This window comes from Schistocerca piceifrons, chromosome 3 (genome assembly GCF_021461385.2).
Source record: "Schistocerca piceifrons isolate TAMUIC-IGC-003096 chromosome 3, iqSchPice1.1, whole genome shotgun sequence".
Lineage (NCBI taxonomy): Eukaryota > Metazoa > Arthropoda > Insecta > Orthoptera > Acrididae > Schistocerca > Schistocerca piceifrons.
The window spans coordinates 907,297,878-907,321,827 of NC_060140.1; the positions used below are offsets into that span (position 1 = coordinate 907,297,878).

General features: G+C 43.2%; 1 protein-coding gene across 1 annotated transcript in view; it reads left to right on the forward strand.

The window, feature by feature from the left end:
- Nucleotides 1-23,950, forward strand: part of LOC124787860 (serine/threonine-protein kinase meng-po) — a 324,368-nt gene that overhangs the window by 143,984 nt on the left and 156,434 nt on the right. The window lies entirely within an intron of this gene.

Sequence of the window (23,950 nt, forward strand, 5' to 3'; positions counted from 1 at the left end):
AAATGTCGCTATCCAAAATGGGAGCAGAAGCAACTGTGGTGCGCCACTCGCCATAGATGACAGGGGTCAACGGCGGCTGCGGAGATGTGTACGGGCGATAGACGTGCATCTGTTGAGCAACTGACAGCCCAGATGAACCGAGGGGCAACCAATAGTATCTCCTCAGCGAACGTTGCTGCGGGTGTCTGGTTCACGCACACTTGCTGACTTCTGTTCATAGGCGATGAAGGCTGGAATTCTCACGCCAGTACCCCAACTGTACGTCCACTGAGGGGCGACTGGTGGCTGCTTCAGATGAGTCACGTTTTATTCTCCATCGGACAGGTGGTGAGTACCCTGCGATAATCGCTGGATGGGTCCAGGCCGGAGGAGGGAGCGTTAGACTCTGGAAAATGTTTTCATGGCATTCTGAGAGCGATCTCGTTAATCTAGAAGGCACAATGGATCAACACAAGTATGCAGCTATGCTTGGGGACCGTGTACGCCCCTGCATTGAGTGTGTTTTCCTAGGCATGATGGCATCCTCCAACAGGACAATATAACGTGCCACACAGCTACAACGTACATGCGTGGTTCGAAAAGCATCAGGCTGAATTTCTCTCCTAGTCAACACACTCCCCATCTTAAAACCCAATAGAAAATCTGTGAGACCTCCTCGATGGGGCTGTTTGCACCATGGATTTTCAACCGAGAAAGATAGTGAAGCTGACCACGGTACTGGAGTCGGCGTGGATCAACATTCTTGGTGGTACCTTCCAGAACCTCACTGACTCTCTGGCTTTCGACAGGTGGTCACATTAACGTGAGTGGACAGTGTATAAAGGAGATAAGCCTGCACTCGCGCACAGTGATACATTAATTTGCACAGTAGGTATTTCTCTTGTTATCTACACTGTCAAAGCTATATCCATAAAACAACATTTAATAACGTTACTGTGAAAATTCCCGTCCACGCCTCCTTGCCTAGGGACGCCAGATGAAAGTTGATGTCGTCAAGCCCTGAATGAAAATTGCGCAACGGATAACTGGGGAGGGGAGCTTGAGGGCGCTACCCAGAGAGCGTGCCCTTTCTGTATGATACTAGGCAAGGGGCTGGAGGGCTCACACGTTGATGTGTGGTTTCCTGCATTCTGTATCTTTTATCTTAAATGAATTCCTTTAACTTGACTCCTACGTGATTTTTAAGATATGTTAAAGATTTATTTTAAACATTATCACTCTATTTTACAGCGATTGCAGCAATTGTTCCAGTTTACAGATATTACAATTTTACAACTTATAGCTCGGGTATATTATATACTAATCTGCACGCATATTTCTACGGGCAAGACGAAATTGCGTTGGCCAAATGTATACCACCAAAGTCTCCCAATATTTTACATGAGACATCCACTATGTGAGGAGGATAACGGGCAAACTGGGGACCAGATACATTAACACAGGGGGTCAAATTTCCGAAATTAAACGAGAACATTCATTCCCTTACACAGTCCGAAGCTGGAAATAAAAGAATTAGTGCAAATATTCAAATACCTTCTGAAATTTTCCCGGCGTATTTCTTCTTCTAATAATTTCCGGGTATGCAGCCGGATCCCGTCGACATTCTGCCACGATATTTCGGCCCAGAGACGTCCGGCCATCATCAGGTGAGTACACAACTACTGAAGAGCCCAGGTGCAGTCGCGGTATTTATGCCGAATCTCGCGCATGTGAAATGTACTGGCATCCTACAGCGCATGCGTCAGGTGTTGACAGCCGCGGCATAGCCGAGTTGTACGTGCTGCCCTCGGTGGTGGAAATAAAGGTTCATCTAGTCATTGAGTATCGAATGACGCTGTCGATTCCGCTGTGATTGTATAATTTTAATAACAGGATTCCAATTTTTATCCAGCTGAAAGCCGTTGTCACGATTTATAAGATTATTGGCAAGACGTATTTCCACTGATTCCTTGATTACGGAATCCCAAAAACCGGAAACCGGGGATAAAATTTTTGTTACATTGTATTCCATTGAATGTCCCAAAGAAATACAGTGCTCTGCTACTGCCGATTTTGACGGTTGCCGCAGACGGGTGTATCTTTCATGTTCTATACATCGTTCATGGACAGTTCTTGTCGTCTGGCCAATATATGCAGCGCCACATTCACAGGGAATTTTGTAGACGCCTGCCTTCTTCAGTCGTAAATCGTCTTTAACGGATCCAACCAGGGCCCGGTTCTTTGCTGGTGGACGGAAGATAACCTTGATTTTATTTTTCTTCAGTAATCGGCCTATTTTCGACGACACATTCCCGGCGTATGGAAGGAACGCAGTTGATTTAAAGTCATCATCTGCGTCCTCAGTGCGTTGCTTCTTGTTATGATAGTTGCGCATGGCCTTCCTTATTTGGCGAGAAGTGTAGCCATTCTCTTTGAAAACCTTCTCCAAGTGTTCTAATTCTGCGTGGAGGTTTTCCGGCTGCATACCCGGAAATTATTAGAAGATTCAAATACCTCTCTTCCATGCGTGAACATTGAGACAGGCGCACTGAGGTCACGTCTGCTGACTTACCCGTCTTCTGTAACACTCCACGAATATGGCGGGCACCCGGAGGTCTTCCTGGGCCCCGGTGGAGGGGATGGTCGAACCACTTGGCCGTGACCAACCTCTCCACCCCAAATCTTGTGACACTGGAAAGTCTTTGACTTTTACCTGCCTGTGCTGTCTCTCTGATCCCCTACCCAGGAGTGAGGTTGGCAGTACTATACTACAGAACTACTTCCCAACTAAGATTTGGCCACGCTTTACGGAAAGGTGTGAGGAGGATCAGGAAAGTTCATGTGCAGATTCACATTCACGTACAAGAAATGCATAATACACGTCACATATAAATACATATTATGAAGCCTGACACATTTCTTTCCATCCGTCCACATGGGTCGGCCGCGTCGTGCAATAAAATTGGCGGCAGAGCCGCCTCTGTTTGTATTTCTCGGTGCGAGTGAGCAGCGAAACCTACTGTTTATAGAGCGGAAACTACTGTACCGTTTCAACTGTTACAAATATGTTAACAGCAGCTTACAGAAAAATGCAGTAGTTTTTCACGCTTCTCATTGCTTATGATGTCACATCTTCTGAACTATGATAGGTACATGTTTTTTACACCCACAGTGATTGCTGCCTGACAGAAAGGGATGGCAGGTGTTTCCTACCCGCACATTGATGATTATTATGATGATGCACGATTTGAGGAGTGCTCAAGTGCGCGGTCATCAGCGCCCGTACAAAGAACCAATTTTTACACAGTCCAAATTCTTTTTTACATAGTCCAATCTATCCACTGTCACGAATGATGATGATGAAATGATGAGGACAACACAAACACCCAGTCCCCAGGCTGAGAAAATCCCCAACCCGGGCTGGAATCGAACCCGGGACCCCGTGATACAAAGGAAGCAATGCTAGCCACTAGACTACCCCGCAGTGATGGTTACCTGACAGTAAGGGATATGTATACCAAGTTTAGTTGAAATCGGTGCAGTGGTTTAGAAGGAGATGTGGAGCGCGCACGTAATCACATACACACACACACAGACACCGACACACACACACACACACACACACACACACACACACACAGACACCGACACACACACACACACAAACACTTAACTTACTTACATAGATACATACATAATTATACATGCATTATTATGATATGTATGGATGAAGTGTAGACGAATTTGCTAATGTAATACATGCACGGTTTAATCCCAAAGGAAGACGTCGTTTCTCTGTATTTTAATGATTTTATGAGATAGCAACGTGCAACAGTTTTCTTTCATTGGCATTACTTTTGTGGAGTTAGTTGAGCTTACAACTAATTGAGGAAATAGCCAATTATTTAATGGGGGTATCTAATCACAGTGACTCGTATTCAGTTTTCCGTTGTCGCTAACCAGATATTACATCGAACTAAAGTAATCTAAGACCATTGTGAAATAAGTATAAAACCATTTTTCAGCAAGATGAAATTGTAATATGAACGTACGATTTTTAGTATTGGTATTTTTCTAATTGGTTTCTTCCTAATGACAATGTACTGATCAAATTCGTTTACTGCTAAGTCTTCGACACTTCTAGATACTTTTCAGGTTTACCACTATTTCTCATCTGCGGCCTAAAGATGATCCAATAAATGAGCCCGTTCCTCTCCTTTGCATCGTCTTATATTACAGTTAATAACCACAATTCGTATTCAAAGACAGCATTCCTCGTAGATCTTTTTTTCCAGAATTCGCAGTGTTTGTCTCTGCGGACAGTAGGTAAAATGAAATGTTGGATCAGCAAGCACATATCACTCTCTATCTTCTGTGTTTTCGTGACTGTATTCATCTTCACTCATTGTCACTTTCTCAAAAGTCCTGATGAAGGCAGTTTTTCGCTGTAACGAATAGGCCTTATGGTGCACGAGAAATTGGAATACTGCATTCTTTCTTGTTCGTTCAACTATTTTTGTCTGTTGTAGTTTCAACTATTTTTGTGAGACAGAAATAATATGTTAAATCATCCGTTACTTGTCTCCAAATCAAGGACAAGGCAAAGAACACGCGACGTTGTCTTTAACTAGCTAACTGGTAATAAAGCACACGGCAAACACCTGTTTGCCTGCTTGGATTGCTCGTTTCTTGTATGATCGCCAATTTTACGCCCAAGATGATATTCGCAGCACATCTTAATTTATGGACTAAGTTTGCGTTTTAGAAATACCAGAGATAAGTCCCCACAAGGTATTAAAAAAAAGGTTTGTGCTACTTTCACAGGTACGAAGCATGACTTCCGAATCAACAGAAAACAATAACATTCACGAACATAGAATAATAAAACGAGCGGTGTAACGCAGTGATTAGCAGACTGGACTCACATTTGGGAGGACGACAGTTCAAATCCGCGTCCGGCCGTCCTGATTCAGGTTTTCCGTGATTTTCCTAAATCGCTTAAGGCCAGTACTGGGACAGTTCCTTCGAATGAGCATGGCCGCATTCCTTCTCCTGCTTTCCCTAATCCGAGATTGCTCCGTTACTAATGACCTCGTTGTCGACGGTACGTTAAACGCTAATCTCCTCCTCCATGGAACAATGAGCACTCAATGATAAGCAGTCACTTCCATCAGTTGTCGTCAGAGCTGTCCGTTACGAGGCTCAAATGGCAACTGGTACAACACAACGCGAGTCTGTGTGATTGAGCATGACTAGACGGTAATATTGCTACACCTTCATAACTGAGGGTTACGTACGAGAATTCCCTGTACATAATTTCGTTGTTCAACAACAATTATATATTATACTTGAGTAAATTACAGCTGAATCACCAAAGTTTAATGTATTCAAGGATTTCAATAACGGACAGCACCATATGACAAGAAATTAGGACTGATGGCATAGGATATTTCGCTATATTGTGTACAAGACTTCAAGCTCTGGTGCTGCTACGGCACCGCTGCCGTAAATTTCGCGAAACAAAAAACCGCATCAGCGTGGGGAATGCTTAATTCGGCGTCGAGTGTCTGGAGAAATCTTACCACCCAAAGTTATACGAGGGTGGAGATGTGTAAACTGTGTTGCTGGTTACGCATGACGATAGTGCTGCTAGGCTGAGGTCCATACTCTAATAACCAGTATTCTTGACGTTGCACCTCAATTCGTTGTGGCTTAAAACCCTTAACTAACATCATAGTCTATGAGACGGCTGTCGAACTTTCTGGTGCTCATCCCCTCCCCTTCCGAGGTCCTTTCGCCTTTACTGGACTGACCATATTTCAGAGAGAAAAAACCGGGATACTTGTGTTTGTACTTTATATGTAACTACATTCCTACACTTACGCTTAGCTCTCTTGTCACTTACCGCGATATTTTAAAATCGGCAACAGGCCTATGACAATGCAGCAGTTGAAAAACCATTAGCGACAATGTATCTTCATTTCGTGAATTGGAAAGGAAAAGGTAGGTACATTACACATAAATAAAATCCTTTTCTTTAGAAATAGAAAAACAGATATATACCTTTTTACGAGGTCTGTTCAAAAAATTCCTGAACTGTGCATGGCCTCATTCGAAATACTCTAGGGCCACAGGGGCAAGGTCTGTGGAGTATGGAGGATGAGGCAGCATAGTGATTTGGTTTTTTGTGCAGTAGTCAACCAACAACAGGGATGAGTGTGCGGGTGCGTTATCGTGATGGAAGAGCCATGAATTGTCTCACCACGTTTCAGGCCGTTTTCTCCTCTCATTTTCTCGCATGCGTCGCAACACGTCGGGATAGTGTCATCGATTAATAGTTTGTCCCTGTGGCACGAATTCATGATGGACTAATCCTTCTAACTCAAAGAAAACTATCAGCATGTCATTCACATTTGAACTGACCTGGCGAGCTTTTTCTGGTCTAGGAGAATCTTTCCTGACCTATTAACCCCAGTCTCAACATCATACCTGTAGGCCCATGTCTCACGACCAGTAATGATTCTGTTAAGGAACATCTCGTTTTCATCTGCACTATTCAAAAGCTCTTCACAGATTGCGAGGTAAAAGCATTTTCGACCTTGACTCATGAGCCACGGGACGAACTTGGCGGCAACACGATGCATTCCAAGATGCTGTGTCAGGATTTCATGACATGATTCAACTGAAATGTTACATTCCTCTGCAATCTCTCGGACAGTCAGTATTCGACTGGCAGGCACAATTTCATTGACGTACCTGACGTAAGCGTCGTCGGTAGACGTAGATGGGCGTCCAGGACGAAGGTCGCCTTTAACTTCCATCCGGCTATTTTCAAACCGTGTGAACCATTCTGTACACCGAGTCCGGCTTAAGTACCCATCATCATAGGTTTCCTGGATCATTTGGTGTGTTTCTGTAAAGGTTCTCTTGAGATTCACGCAAAATTTAATGCAGACGCGTTGCTCCTCTAACTCTGCCATCTCGAAATTCACTAACTGTGCGACACAACGCTCTAATCGATACAGTACTGAACAATAGTTAACAGATATACAACAGTCAAACTTCCGGTAGCTACACATTGAACATAGGCGTGTGCAGTAATGCCAACCGTGTTTCGCTCCAACACACCATTGGCGCGAAATTACGAATGTACCGGAATTTTTTGAACAGACTTCGTATTGTAATATCCTGGATATATTTCCTGCAATGTTGAGTGACTTACTAGATACTTAAGGACAATTTCTTAATCCTACAAAATTAAGTTATATTAGAAATCAGTAATCAGATGAAAATTATACATTTCGAACTCAAATTTAAGATTTCAGACTGTTAGGGCTAGCGTGCACACATGACAAACAACGTTTAGTAAGCACTGCTGACCCATGCCGCGTCCCTCGCATTGTTCACAAAATCAACTTTCTTCATGCGGCTGCAGTCTCGTTAGGAGAAATGGTTTAAGTTAATTGATGCTCCTGTATACCTCCTTTGGTTTTCTCTTTCTTAGTCTCGAGGGCCATAAAGTTGAATTTCGGAATGTTAGAGGTCGGGATTGGTAACACATGGTTTTCTTTTCAACATATCTATCTCTCTTTTTTTTAGGAATAAGATGAGTTAAATCAAATGCGGTGAAAACATGTATTTCTATAACGTTCTACTTCTAGGAACCTCGTTGTTCACAATTATTTAATTAAATGAAAAATATTATTCAACCCACTTTGTTTCTTGGTTAAAAACCGGGATTATTATATGTCCCGAGTGATTTTTCTCTGGACACGGGAATATTTATGTGAAAACCGGGAATTTCCCTTCAAAACCGGGAATTTCCCTTCAAAACCGGGACATTCCCGCGCAAAACCGGGACGTCTGGTCAGCGCAGCCTTTACGTTTCACTTAGACTGCTCCTTGCAGTAAAGGTGGGATGTTTCCCTCCTTATTTGACATTCAGCAAGTCCACAGTAAACTCACCGTGACATCTGGCAGGCGTGTGATAGCAGTATCGTAATTATTTATTATTCCCCCAGAAATGTTTATCAATATTTTGTAATTGTTCCAAAAATTACAACGTAACATATTAAAATTATTTCTGATATGGTCTCGTGATTAATTTGCACAAATATGGATCTTCTATCTGACCCATCTTCGAGTTCAAAACAGCCTGAACAGACTGGTTACTCTTAATGAGTTATGAGAGTAAATGAACCAAACTTCAATATGCATTTAGAAGGAATTATTAAATATGTTCTGGCAGGCAGTGATATTGGTCTATCAAAAAAAAATGGCTCTGAGCACTATGGGACTTAACATTTATGGTCATCAGTCCCCTTGAACTTAGAACTACTTAAATCTAACTAACCTAAGGACATCACACAACACCCAGCCATCACGAGGCAGAGAAAATCCCTGACCCCGCCGGGAATCGAACCCGGGAACCCGGGCGTGGGAAGCGAGAACGCTACCGCACGACCACGAGATGCGGGCTATTGGTCTATATTACTAGATAGAAAGTAATGATAATATGACTTCAGAACAGAAAGTGGATGATCATAACGGTGATGCAACAAGGGTAACAAAAACGGGCATCACAACCGCTGATTCCTACTTTTATTGTTGGAGAAATTACTTCAAACAGAGAAAAACAAATCGAACCAGTTTCAGAACATGACAACATATCATTGTTTGCCTGAGGCTTAGAGCTAAAGTCTTTAGTAGGAATTCAGGTGTTGAACAAGTATGGGGGTGGGATTCTACGGTTGTCGAACAACTAAATCGGTGAAATAAGAGTACTATCAAAAGAACCTATATTTCGTACATGATATTGATGTTCTTGAACTGGAAACTGAATTAGCCTTACTTGTATTCACAGAAATCTCCAAATCTGACAATAAATTAACAATTAATTTTTTCCCAATTGCTGGAACCGAATATGATATTTTTGACAGTACTATAAGAAAAGGTATTTGTTCATATCGACAGCTCTTCGATTTGAGAGCAGATATGACAGAGAAAAAAAGGAAAAAAAGAAGATGCAGCTGCTACAGTGTCAAACATTTTTGTCAGATTTATGGGGAATTGTCTGCAGTTTTACTCTATAGGCTGTACTATGTGGATCGATGAAACGCTAGTGCCTTTCCGCTGTCTGGGTAGATTTCGGATGAGCTGCCAAGAAAACATCGAAGTATAGTCTAATGATTGTGTATATGACAAATACCAGGATCCAGTACCTATACAAGGCCTATATTGTGGCCGGTAACAAATCTGAAAGTGAACAAAATGGTTCAAATGGCTCTGAGCACTATGGGACTTGACCGATGGCCTCAGAAGTTCCCTAGAACTTAGAACTACTTAAACCTAACTAACCTAAGGACATCACACACATCCATGCCCGAGGCTGGATTCGAACCTGCGACCGTAGCGGTCGCGCGGCTCCAGACTCTAGCGCCTAGAACCCCTCGACCACACCGGCCGGCGAAAGTTAACAACAAAATGAGAATTTATTCTTGAAATTTCCCAGTAATTTTAATTTTGTGTTTGTGATTCTTGGTTGTTTACGAAATACTGGCATAGTACAGGATTTACAGAAGCTATACTTTTAGATTTTTGAGAAACATACGGAAGCCTACTCTTTTGGAAGCTCACTTTCGTATGTTCTGCATTTTCTTCTTGATTATTTATATTTTATTATTTATTTATTTATTTATTTTATTTCGCTGTCGTGTGCTTGAAAACAGATGTTGTAATTAGCTGAGTTCCATAAAGAACGAGAAAGGTAACAATATAATAGGGGTTTCTGTAGTAAATTTCTGGTGTCTAACGGACAGCATGGTACCACATACTTTACAAAATCGTGTGATAGTAGTTAAGGGTTAAATTATACTTCTAGACCAGGGTCCAGGATAAGGAGCTTGGAGGGCGCGTTCGGTGAGAAACACGTCATCAGCACGAAGCACGGTACTCAGATGGGGTACCTACTCAAAACGAGTAGCCAGCGATGAGAGTGCACCCTCCTGGTGCCCACCGGCAACAATTGGAGAAGAAGGTGAAATATTAACTGGACAGCAAACGGCGTTTGCATCGCTACAGTAGAGGGTCCAAATACACAGCAGATACGCTTCTGTAATATTATGATCACAAAGTGCTTTCTAAATAAGCGCTGGAACCGGAGAAAACGAACGCGCACGCTCGATCGGTGGCACGCCGAACGACGAACTTTTATTATCAGGCAGTTACATCGTACTCCATTTATTGCTAGTTCATTTACATTACAAGTGTCAGCTAACCTTGAACTTCCCTAGCGCCGTAAAAATTTCCCCGCGACGGGCACCGTTGAAATAAATGTGAATTTCTGTTTGCCCGCAGCTAATGTTTCCGGATTATACGGAAGGCGGTGGTGAAATATTCCCTTTCCCCCGCCTGCGACCGGTACTAGGCCTCTGTGGTTGCGTCGCGTGCCTGCCGGCTCACGCTCGTGGTGGGCTTCCTAATTGTCAGGCCGTGCGCTAAACTTTTGAGAAATACCCGCCGGGTCGCCACTGCAGTTATGGCCCACCCGCTGCGGACTCGTAAAACATCCGCAACGGCTGGAATGTTTCCTCCGTTATGAAAGAAACAGTTTACAAGGGCAACTTTCCTCGCCTAATGGACGTAGCAAGATTAATAGTGTTTGGTACGTTCGCACTATTTGTGGCTGCCGTAAAGCTGGTGGGACTTCTTTGAGACGTGGAAATACACAGACCAACAGTGTTTATGCCGCCAGAAGCGAGGTGCAGTCGTCTGTATGGAGCGTAGAATCGTCAGCGGCGCTTGCTGGCAGAAATGAGACTGTGAGTTTGAGTAATGCAGTTTTTTTACTAAACGTAAAAAAAAACATTATTTCATGAAATACTCTTATACGACAGGATGTGTGACTTTTTCTAGCCATCATTTTACGAGTGTCATCTCAAAAGTCCTGCACACTGCTCATGCGCGACCGATACGGTGACGTAATGAAGTTGAAACTCATGTCAGTTGTGAGTGGACTTTGGACGTGACGGTCGTATATGTGTTCGCTGATTCGCGGGTTCGCGTGGTTGTGTCGTGAGTAATTCAGTTTTTACAAAAATGTTCATGAGTTATGAGACGGTCCGATAGAAGCTTGGAATATAAAGTTTTTCGGAAGGCAACACATACGGACAGATATTTACATAAAAATTCTAATCATCACCCTCAACAAAAAAGAGGTGTCATAAAAAGTCTTGTCTATCGAGCGGAACGGATATGTACACCTGAACATTTGGATGCTGAAGTGAAACATCTGAAGCAGGCTTTTGAAAAAAACGGCTACTCAAGGAAGGAGATAAATAGAATTTTGCGTCCAAGGAACAGACACCCAAGAGATAAGAATGAACCACAACGACAGAAAAATACAGTAGTTCTCCCTTTTATTAAAAAAGTAACAGATCGGATCGGTAAGATTTTGCGAAAACATGACATAAAACCGATCTTTTAAACCAACAAAGAAAATAAGTCAAGTACTACGATCTGTGAAGGATAAACGCCCTCCCCTGTCGACATGTGGTGTGTATAAAATTCCATGTACCTGTGGTAAAGTTTACATTGGTACTACCAAAAGAAGCGTAAACACGCGACTGAAGAGCATAAAAGTCTTTGTCGACTTGGAAAAATAGAAAAGTCAGCTGTAGCGGAACATGCTCTTCAACCAGGCAACCACCAAGTGAAGTTTTCGGATACCGAAGTTTTATCTACAACATTAAATTACTATCCACGGCTATATAGAGAAGCTATCGAAATTTATAAACATCCCGATAATTTTAATAGGAAAGAGGAGGCTATGAAACTTAGCGATATATGGACAGTGGCTCTACAAAATTGCCAACAATTTTTATCTTGGACAAGGTGGTAATCGATAGTCAACCTTATCTATGCTATGGAGTATCAGTGGCTCTACAAAATTGCTAACAATTTTTATCTTTGACAAGGTGGTAATCGATAGTCAACCTTATCTTTGCTATGGATTATCACTGCTCATCACGTGTCACCTGAACCACGCCCCCTTTCTCACAATATATAAGTCGCTCTCAGACACCCGACCAGTCAGCCGGCAAGACTCAGCGGAACAGCGCCTCTGAGGAAGTCCAGCGCAGTCCTGGACGAAACGTAAGGAACAGAAAAGTTCTTGGACCACGACCTCACATCCCGGAAAGTATATCAACAGCCATGTCACCCGGTCGTGAAAGCCTTCATTCTACGCACAGTCCATGACTGCAGCGCCCGAGACCGTTCGGCTAATCCCGCGCGGCTCAGTTTTAAAATCGTAGCTGAAACCGGGTGAGGTGACCGCGCCGTCGAGGACACCTTACCATGTATCACGCGGCTCCCCATGTCGGAGGTTCCAGTCCTCCCTGGGGCATGGGTGTGTGTTGTCCTTAGCTAAGTTACTTTTATAGTAAGAAGTGTGTAAGCCTAGGAACCGATGACCTCAACACTTTGGCCCCATAGGAACCTACCACAAATTTCCAGGATTCACGTAATCAGCAGCATTCCTACATTAAAATCGAATCCCTTTGCGGAAAGAACACAACTGAAATTCACAACGCTTTGAGAGAGATGTGCAGGAGTAGCGTAGTGGATCTTAAGGCAGTATGTCGTTGGTCCGCTCGTTTCCGTGAAGGTCGGGTAAACACTGAGAACGACGCAAGAAGTTGAAGGACATCAACTGCGACAGGCTATACCTCTCATCTGTTTGTTAATGAGATTTTGAAAGAGGATCGACGAAAAACATGTGCGGAAATTGCATATGAGGCCAGAGTGCTTGTCACTTCAGTTTACAAAATCATTACTGAGAAGTGAAAGTTCAGAGAAGTTGCTACCGGAGCCGTTTTACATGATCTGAGTGACGAGCAGAAAGCAGGTCGCAAAAGAATAGGAAACGAATTGCTCCAACATAATGAAACAAACGGAGAGCAGTTTCTGTAAATAATTTTTGCAATTAATAAAACTTGGATACGAGATTTTGAGCCGTGGCAATTGATGGTTGAAATGGCTCTGAGCACCATAGGACTTAACATCTGAGGTCGTAGACTTAGAACTACTTAAACCTAACTAACTTAAGGACATCACACACATCCGTGTCCGAGGCAGGATTCGAACCTGCGACCGTAGCAGGAGCACGGTTCCGGACTGAAGCGCCTGGAACCGCTCGGTCACAGCGGCCGGCCGTGGCAATGGAAAAGTTTGTACTCTCCACGGCCGAAAAAATTCCGCCCCCAACAGTGAAAGGTTAAACTGACGATGATCTTTGCGTATTTCATGAATGAAGTCGTAGCTACAAATACAGTGCCCCAAGGTACGTTTGTAACAATCGCTTACTACAAGTTGTTTATGCAAAACGTTTTCCGTCCGAAAATTCAAGGCCTGACATGCTTTCAGCTGGTGCCCTCACTCTAGCACGATAATCCAAGAGGCCGTACTACCCTCCCAATGAGAAAAACACTTGACAAATATGGTCGGGAAAGACTTCCCCACCCACAATTCAGTCCTGACATGAGTCCACCACACTTAGATCTATTTCCAAAATTGAAGGAACAGTAGTGTGGAAAACCTTTTGATACGACTGATGAAGCTTCCAGTGAGGTAACTCGAGTGATCAGATAGCTCAACAATGAAAGTGTCATACCTGGAATGCAGATGTTGCCAAAGCGTTGGCAAACTGTTGTAAGCAAGAATTGAGACGATATTGGAGGCCTGTAAAGGTATTCTGTAAAATAAATTATTTTCCTCAATTCTGTTATAATTTTAATTAATATTGTGTTTATACTGGTTGCTGGTGAGGAGGAAAGTTAGTTATTAGTATTTTATTAATGATTTGATTCATAAGCAGCCATATCACAGTCGCTCAAGAAAGTTATAATTAAGCTTTACCTGTTTAATCAGAATCGGACGATGACTCTCGTTGTCTGCAGTCTCGATGATTCGAAGCGATCTGCAATCCTGTGTAAATAAAATGTCTTGGTTTTCTTGCGTTGCGTAGTGAGTCGGGAAACCTCAGATCAAGCGGAAAGTTTGCTTTGATAGAGTTTAATTATCCGATGAAATAATGGAGCTCTTGGATCTAATAATTGCAAATGCCTCTGAGCACTATGGGACTTAACATCTGAGGTCATCAGTCCCCTAGAACTTAGAACTACTTAAACCTAACTTACCTAAGGACATCACACACATCCATGCCCGAGGCAGGATTCGAACCTGCGACCGTAGCGGTCGCGCGGTTGCAGACTGTAGCGCCTAGAACCGCTCGGCCACTCCGGCCGGCTAATAATTGCAGGTTCATTTCCAATTCATCGGTAGTTCCCTTCTGATTACCAACGAAACGACACCTCCGTGCAAATTTCCAATTAGAGAATACATATATAATGAAATTCCTTACACCCCTTTGATGTAAATGCTCAGTATATATTTTCTTGAGTAGCATACAATATATTTTCAATCTCTTTCTTCCAGTAATCTCGATAGCAAAATGACAATTATTCAGTGCGGCTATTCGGCACGGAGAAGATCCTAGAAGTCCCCTCCACACACCATAGAGAATATTACAAATTATGCGTTTATGGAATAGTAATAGTACTGTACTACTTTGCTCATCGATTCTGCGAGTATATAGATGGTCAAGTAGGAAACGCAATTCACCCATAGAATTGTGCAGGGATAATTAGTAGAATATAAAGAGATATTACACTGTCTTCCAGTGTGCAGAGCTTTTGAATGTCTTTCGTGCATGCAAATAGCAGCGAACAAATGAGTAAACAAGTAAAGCATTATTTTCCCTTGCTATTCAGTTCGAGCATGGCCGGCCGGAGTGGCCGTGCGGTTCTAGGCGCTACGGTCTGGAACCGAGCGACCGCTACGGTCGCTGGTCCGAATCCTGCCTCGGGCATGGATGTGTGTGATGTTCTTAGGTTAGTTAGGTTTAATTAGTCCTACGTTCTAGGCGACTGATGACATCAGAAGTTAAGTGGCATAGTGCTCAGAGGCATTTGAACCAGCCAGTTCGAGCATGGTGCACAGGGAGAATGATTGCCGGTATGGCTCTTGTTTGAGGGTCAGTGCGAGTGCAGCCTTCAGCTGGTTACGTAACGCCAGAAGGCTCACGCGGCCTGGAGACGCAGAGAGGAGCAACAGCAGAGGAGTGAGTGGTGCACGCAGCGGGGACACGTGCCAGCAGCCAGCAGCGGCAGTAAACAGGGGCCAGGGCAGGCCGGGGCGGCGCGCCTTAATTTTATACCCGCCTCTGGCAGGCGTGGCGAGCCGAGGCGAAGCGGCCGCGCACTGTGCCCCGGCGGCTGTGTTACGTGCGACTCTCACTTACGACATGCAGCCACTGCTGCTGGACACGGAGGTCGCCTCACGTCGCATGTTTCACACTTGCCACCTGCAAAATGGGCGTAAGCAGTGGCGCCCGGGGTGCTGAACCTAAATGACGCCCACGGTCTGCTTGGAAATTGATGTCCCGGGTGATCAAAAAGGCAGTATAAATTTCAAAACTGAATAAATCATGGAATAATGTAGATGTGCAAATGGACACACATGCTTGGAATGACATAGGATTTTATTAGAACCAAAAAAATACAAAAGTTCAAAAAATGTCCGACAGATGGCGCTTCATCTGATCAGAATGGCAATAATTAGCATAACAAAGTAAGACAAAGCAAAGATGATGTTCTTTACAGGAAATGCTCAATATGTCCACCATCATTCCTCAACAATAGCTGTAGTCGAGTAATACTGTTGTGAACAGCACTGTAAAGCATGTCCGGAGTTACGGTGAGGCATTGGCGTCGGATGTTGTCTTTCAGCATCCCTAGAGATGTCGGTCGATCACGATACACTTGCGACTTCAGGTAACCGCAATGCCAATAATCGCACGGACTGAGGTCTGGGGACCTGGGAGGCCAATTATGACGGAAGTGGCGGCTGAGCACACGATCATCACCAAACCAGGCGCGCAAGAGATCTTTCACGCGTCTAGCAATATGGGATGGAGCGCCATCCTGCATAAACATCGTACGTTCCAGCAGGTGTTTATCAGCCAGGCTGGGGATCATGCGATTCTGTAACATATCGGCGTACCTCTCAACCGTCACGGTAGCAGTTACAAAACCAGAATCACGCATTTCCTTGAAGAAAAAAGGCCCGATAACGGTAGGTGTGGTAAATCCAACCCATACCATGACTTTCTCGTCGTGCAATGGAGTTTCCACGACAGTTCTAGGATTTTCGGTAGCCCAAATTCTGCAGTTGTGGGCGTTGACAGACCCTCGGAGCGTGAAATGAGCTTCGTCGGTCCACAACACGTTACTCAACCAATCGTTGTCTTCCGCCATCGTTTGAAACGCCCACACCGCAAATGACCTCCGCTTCACTAAATCGCCAGGTAACAGTTTATGATGCTGATGGATTTTGAACGGATAGCATCGGAGGGTACGCCTAAGTGCCAACCAAACAGTAGTGTATGGAATGCCGGTGCGACTTGCGACTGCACGAGCGCTGACTTCCCCGTGCATAGACGAACCCGCTACTGTCTCCATTTCTTCCTCAACTGTCTCAGCAGCCTTGTACTCGGCTGGCCACTACGGGGTCTATCGTCTAAACAACCCGTGGCTTCGAACTTCGAAATCATTCTCGCCACAGCTGCATTTGTCAACGGACCTTTACCCGTTCGAATCCCCTTCCTATGGCGATAGGATCGTAACGCTGAACTAGCACATTCCCCACTCTGATAATACAGCTTCACTAAAAGTGCCTTTTCAGTTAACGTCAACATGCTGCGACTGCTGGCGCATCTGATTCTCTCTCTCATTACAGCTCCTTTTATACACGATTGTCATGCGCAGTCACTGACGTTTTGCTGTCCAGCGCCATCCGTCGGATATTTTGTGTTGTTTTTTTTGTTCTAATAAAACCCCATGTCATTCCAAGCATGTGTGTCAATTTTTACCTCTCTATCTACATTATTCCGTGGATTATTAAGTTTTCAAATTTATACTGACTTTTTGATCACCCAGTATATGTTGTTATGTATGAGGCGGAACTATGGGCCTCATGGAAAAAGAGTGACCCGGCTGAGTCACGCAATTTGACTCTTAGTCTGATCACGAGGTGTGGCCATTATTGCATGCGTTGATCACGTAGGCTGACGTGAAGATCAATGAACTATACTTGACGGGATGTATCTGGAATTATCTTAGGTGATTAGAGGTCAGTAGACAGGGATACAATTAAACACTCAGCTTTAATTCAGCATCAGCGATGAACGTCGATCCTGACTTTGTACAATAATGTTTACAGTGCAGTTATAGACTGAACTGCGAATACTCCTTCACAATTCTGATTGCTTCATACATATAGTTGAATTGTCAATGCACAAACTGTATGTGGCGCCTGGCCAGGTCGTAGCTACTGACTTAGCTGAAGGCTATGCTAACTAGCGTCTCTGCAAATGAGATCTCTGAAGCTACAGCAGGTGAACCATTCCTATTAAAGTCGGCTGTAGGACTGGCCAGTGCGCTAGCTTGTCTCGTAAGACCAGCCGAGTGGCGGCGCTCGGTCTGCTAGCGTCGACACTGGCGACTCGCGTGTCCGATGTGTACTGACGGACTCCGGCCGATCTGAAGCCTACAACCTAGCAAGTGTGGTGTCTTGCGGTGACAAAACATACGTAGTTCACATATTGTATAAAAACTGATTAATATACCGGGTGATCAAGAAGTCAGTATAAATTTGAAAACTTAATAAACCATGGAATAACGTAGATAGAGAGGTAAAAATTGACACACATGCTTGGAATGACATGGGGTTTTATTAAAAACAAAAAAAACAACAAAGTTCACAAAATGTCCGACAGATCTCTTGCGCGCGTCGTTTGGTGATGATCGTGTGCTCAGCCGCTACTTTCGTCATAATTGGCCTCCCAGGTCCCTAGACCTCAGTCCGTGCGATTATTGGCTTTGGGGTTACCTGAAGTCGCAAGTGTTTCGTGATCGACCGACATCTCTAGGGATGCTGAAAGACAACATCCGACGCCAATGTCTCACCATAACTCCGGACATGCTTTACAGTGCTGTTCACAACAGTATTACTCGACTACAGCTATTGTTGAGGAATGATGGTGGACATATTGAGCATTTCCTGTAAAGAACATCATCTTTGCTTTGTCTTACTTTGTTATGCTAATTATTGCTATTCTGATCAGATGAAGCGTCATCTGTCGGACATTTTTTGAACATTTATATTTTTTGGTTCTAATAAAACCACATGTCATTCCAAGCATGTGTGTCAATTTGTACCCCTCTATCTACATTATTCCGTGATTTATTCAGTTTTCAAATTTATACAGACTTTTTGATCACCTGGTATGTGTAATGGCTGACAAAAAAGTCAAATACCCTCCAAGATAAAAAAGAGGACGCACCACGAAGGAATTATACGAAGCCGCTAGATGTGAAGTACATGTAAAGACAGAGGAATGACTACAATTTCAGAATAATTGGATGATTTATTCAAGACAAAGAGCTTCACAAATTGAACATGTCAGTAACGCGTTGGTTCACCTCTGGTCCTTATGTAAGCAGTTATTCGGGTTGGCACTGATTGATAGAGTTATTGGATGTCCTCCTGAGAGATGTCGTGCCAAATTCTGTCCAACTGGCTCGTTACATCGTCAAAATCCCGAAGTGGTTGGAGGGTCCAGCGCATAATATTCCAAATGTTCTCAATTGGAGTGAGATTCGGCAACCTTGATGGCCAAGGTGTAATGCAGCAAGCGCGAAGCCGTGTGCGGGCTGGCTTTATCTTGCTAAAAGGTAAGCCGATGGTGGCGTCTGTTGAAGGGCAACAAAACGAGGCGTACTTTATCGTCGACGTACTGCATTGCTGTAATTGTGCCGCGGAAGACACCCAACGGGCTCTTCCTATGAAATAAAATGGCACCCCAGGCCATCACTGCCGGTTGTCGAGCCGTATGGCGGGCGACGGTCTGCTTGGTATCCCACCGCTGTCCAAGTCGTCCTTAGAAACGCCGTCGCTGGTCATTGATGCTCAGTTCGAAGCGGGACTCATCACTGAAGACAGTTCTGCTTCACTCAATATGATTTCAGGCTGATGAAGTGTCCGGAAATACCCCAGACAGCAGTGGGATACCAATGAGTTTCTGGTGCTTGTCATCGTGCCTGTCAATCCCTACCTTGCCCACAAAAGATGGCCGCATCTCTCCAATTGAGAACGTTTGGAACATTATGAGCAGTGCTCTCCTGTCATTTAGCGGTTTTAACGATCTAACGTGTCAAATGGACAGAATTTGGCATGATATACCCCAATAGGAAATCCAGCAACTCCATCAATGCCAAACCGAATAACTGCTTCTATAAGGGCCAGAGGTGGACCAACACGTTATGAACTTGTTCGTTCAACTTGTGAATCTCTTTCCCTTGGATTAATCATTCAATTTTTCTGAAATTGTAATAATTTCTGTGTTTGTACATGTACATCACGTCTACCGATTTACGTCTCATTCTTGTTATTCCTTCGTGTTGCATCTTTTGTCTCTTTGGATGTATTTATAGCTCCAGTCATTTAGGAGTTTTAATGATCTAATGCGCTAATTGGACAGAAATCTGCCACGATATACCCCAGGACGACATCCAACAATTCTATCAATGCAAATCCGAATAACTGCTCGCTTCAGGGCCAGAGGTGGAACAACGCATTATTGACTTGTTCAACTTATGAAACACTTTCTCTTGAATAAATCACTCAGTTTTTCTGAAATTGTAATAATTTCTTTGTTAGTACACGTACATCATATCTACCGATTTATGTCACATTTGGGTAGTTCCTTCGTGTTGCATCGTCTAGTGTCTTTCAGTGTATTTATAAAGTGTTTATTCTACGCTCTATTAATTGAGATGAGGATGAAAAAATTAGAATACGAATCAGCATTTAGGGCAGCAACCATCAATCAAAGAAATAATAAAGAATAAAATGAGAAAATTACCTTTTATTTTATAATATTAGTTACTTTCATGGCCTTGGTACGAAATAGTAATTATTACTGATGTTGAAATGCACAATAACATCGTCCAAACCTATTTCATTTGAAATTTTTCTTTCAGTCGATAATATGGGCAGATTACGTGTTCGTTTGTGATTCATAGTGGAGCGAAGACTTTATTTTCCAGTTTAGAAAAACTCTCGAATGATGCGACCGAGACGCAAAAGATCAAGAACTATTGCGTTTTAGTGATGTACAGAGTAATATTTCACTATAGTCCTATTTAATCATAAATTGAACGATTCTTGGGCCGTCCATCTAGCAGCAACGCCCACATCCACAGCTGTTACACGTAGATGTTTACAACAATTTTTTATTTCTTGCAGCACCTGCTCCTTATCAAACTCATCGTACATTTCTACCAGATTTTTCCAGGGCTACAGCCAAAGGATTTTCTCTAGAATAATTGTGTCTAGCACATAACTGGTTATTAACCTACAGCTTTTAAGTATCATGCAACGTCTTACAAATTTCTGAAAATATACTGGTCTTCTACCTAATTACGTAATAAGTGAACTGTAGCAATTCGAATAGCTAGAGCCTAAATATACTATGCGCGCCATGACCAGCGTAAGAGAGACCTACAACAAAAACAGTCCAAATTCGGGTAAACAGATTTGGAGTTTTTCAAATACAAAAGAACGACACAAAAATGCACAGCGAAGCTACTTTTCGCTTTCACTGAACTCGATAAAACCCCGTACATTTGCTGCATCGCACAACTACATCTATAACACTAGTCTGTAAGCCACATTAGGTTTGTGGCATAGGGTACTTCTGGCACCTCTATCGTGTTTTTTATGGCTTGGCTTGAAGGCCATACTGAACTTTCTAGGATTTCTCTTGTGCCCAGTGGCAGAACTGTACACGACATTCAGTGTCGTTGCCATGCAATTCCTGGTGCATAGAAAAATGGTACTGGTGCAATCGATGTTAATGTAGCATTCTCAACATCGACGTTTTTGCGATTCCCGATTCTCGCGGAATTTGTCTGCTACTGATGTGCGGATTATCCGCGACAGCAGCTAAAACACCTACCTGGGCATCACCGTTTGTTGCAGGTCGTGGTTGACGTTTCACGTGTGGCAGAACACTTCCTGTTTCCTTAAATAACGTAACTATCCGGCGAACGGTCCAGACACTTGGATCATGTCGTCCAGGATACCGAGCAACGTACATAGCACACGCCCGTTGGGCATTTTGATCACAATAGTCATACATCAACAGGTTATCGGCCATTTCAGCAATTGGTAAACGGTCCATTTTAACACGGGTAACGTATCACGAAGCAAATACCGTCCGCACTGGCGGAATGTTACGTGATACCACGTACTTATGCGCTTGTGCCTATTACAGCGCCATCTATCACAAAGCTAAAAAAGTGGTCCAACTAAAACATTCATATTTCTTTACGTACTACACGAATATGTAATAAAAATGGGGGTTCCTATTTAAAAAAACGCAGTTGATATCCATTTGACCTATGGCAGCGCCATCTAGCGGGCCAACCATGGCGCCATCTGGTTTCCCCCTTCAATCCAGACAAGTTTCGTTCTTTGTAGTTTTTTTCGTTTGAGGCTTATTTCGTGAGATATTTTGCCCGGTCACCATCAATGGACCACCCTTATAGCGCGGCGTATCTCATGGACAAACAGAGCTGGGTTTCGCAAGTTTCTGTCCACGGAATCCGTGTTGATTTTTATAGAGGAAATTTCGATTTTCAAAAAGCTTGGTAATAGGTGAGCAAAAAATCTTCAATAATTATACAATACATTGACGTCAGCGATATAGGTCTATAATTAGGTGTATATGTCCTACAATCCTCTTTGAAAACGGGAATGATCTTTTCTCCAATCGCTAGGTATCCTTCTTTGCTCTAGCGACGTATTATAAATTACAGCAAATAGGGGAGAAAGTTCTTTCACATAATCTCTGTCGAATTTCACAGATATTTCAGTCACCAGGTCCAGATGCCTTTCCACTAAGGCACGGTTTTAGTTGATTTTCCATTTCACGATCACTAATTGCAATATCTGCAATCTGCAGCGTGCAACTATCGATCGTATACGCAAAAATAATTTTGAATTGTACCCTCGAAAAATGATCTGTCTCCAGAATGAGATTTTCACTCTGCAGCGGAGTGTGCGCTGATATGAAACTTCCTGGCAGATTAAAACTGTGTGCCCGACCGATACTCGAACTCGGGACCTTTGCCTTTCGCGGGCAAGTGCTCTACCAACGGAGCTACCGAAGCACGACTCACGCCCGCTACTCACAGCTTTACTTCTGCCAGTACCTCGTCTCCTACCTTCCAAACTTTACAGAAGCTCTCCTGCGAAACCTTGCAGAACTAGCACTCCTGAAAGAAAGCATATTGCGGAGACTTGGCTTAGCCACAGCCTGGGGGATGTTTCCAGAATGAGATTTTCACTCTGCAGCGGAGTGTGCGCTGATATGAAACTTCCTGGCAGATTAAAACTGTGTGCCCGACCGAGACTCGAACTCAGGACCTTTGCCTTTCGCGGGCAAGTGCTCTACCAATCTGATCTGTCTGTTTGTATACCTTCACACTGACGGCCGCGACACACTTTCGAGCATATCTGACAGGTCTATACGCCCTGGTACGCCTATACAGTCAAACTGAAACTTGTGGACTGCTGGAAAAGACACGTGAAAACAATCGATACAGCCTACCTCACACACGATTCTGTTCAGATAAATCGCAGCGCGTACGTAGATGGACTATTGGATGGCGCGCTAAAGTAAAAAAGAGTGCATTGAGTTATTTATGAAAACTTACCGCAATGAGCGTTTCCTGTAACAATAATTGAAAAATTATCACGATCGCAAGAGGAAACAACTGTTTTAATGGAGTAATTGAAAGAAGCAGAAATAGCTACAAACGAACAGAATGTATTTTCCAAAATAAACAATGTTACTTATACAAGCAATAATAGGTATGAATTTTTAAATTTGAGGAGTATCGGAAACCAGGAAGTGATTCTCTAGAATTATACAAACCAAAGCTAAGGTATTTCAATCCGCAGACTTTCTTGAATGATCAACACGTACCAACAACCTCATGTTCAAATACCAAAAGTGATTACGGGAATGCTGGAAGTAAAGGAAGAAACACAAACATAATTTCTTGTGACAAACTCACTCTTGTCTTTTTCGTCAACCAATATTTGTCTCTTTTCGTACGTTTAGAACAGTTTTGACTTGTTAGAACTAAACCTAGTATCGCTAGATTACTGCAAGAGGCCATGCTTACTGATAAACTGACGGATTACTTGCGCCTTGTGTGTGCCTCATTTTAATCTCACAGATCGTCCTGTATAGGGCGTCTGTAAAAATCTCATTGCAGTGTAGTCGACTTCAGATATTCTTCAAATATACTGGGCAATACTCAATATACATTCGGTGGCGTAGTTACCGAGACCTATCGCCTTTTCGTTATGCTGAACTGCAAAGCTCTTCTGCCGTTATATTGCATAACATTCGAGGAGATTCATTGCTACCAACATTCTTCGATTCATATGTGTGTCTTGGGTACCGTAGAGGAAACAAAAAAGTAAGACGTCAAACGGGTCCAAGTTAGGAGTTAACAAAAACAAAATTTTAAACAAAAGCGGTTTCATAGAAAAGTCCGTTTTATTCAGCCATGAGACGTGTTTTTTTAATAATATCGACGTTCTACGTGATGGGAGCTTATTTTTGTATAGCATGATGTGGACTTCCCAAACAGACTTACTGACACTCAATTTCATTTTTCCCTCACCGTTATAAGCTCTTTGCGATTGACACAAGCTTTTAAACATAGCTGCCATCGTAGTCTAACTGAATGGTGACAACAATACAACTTGAGAT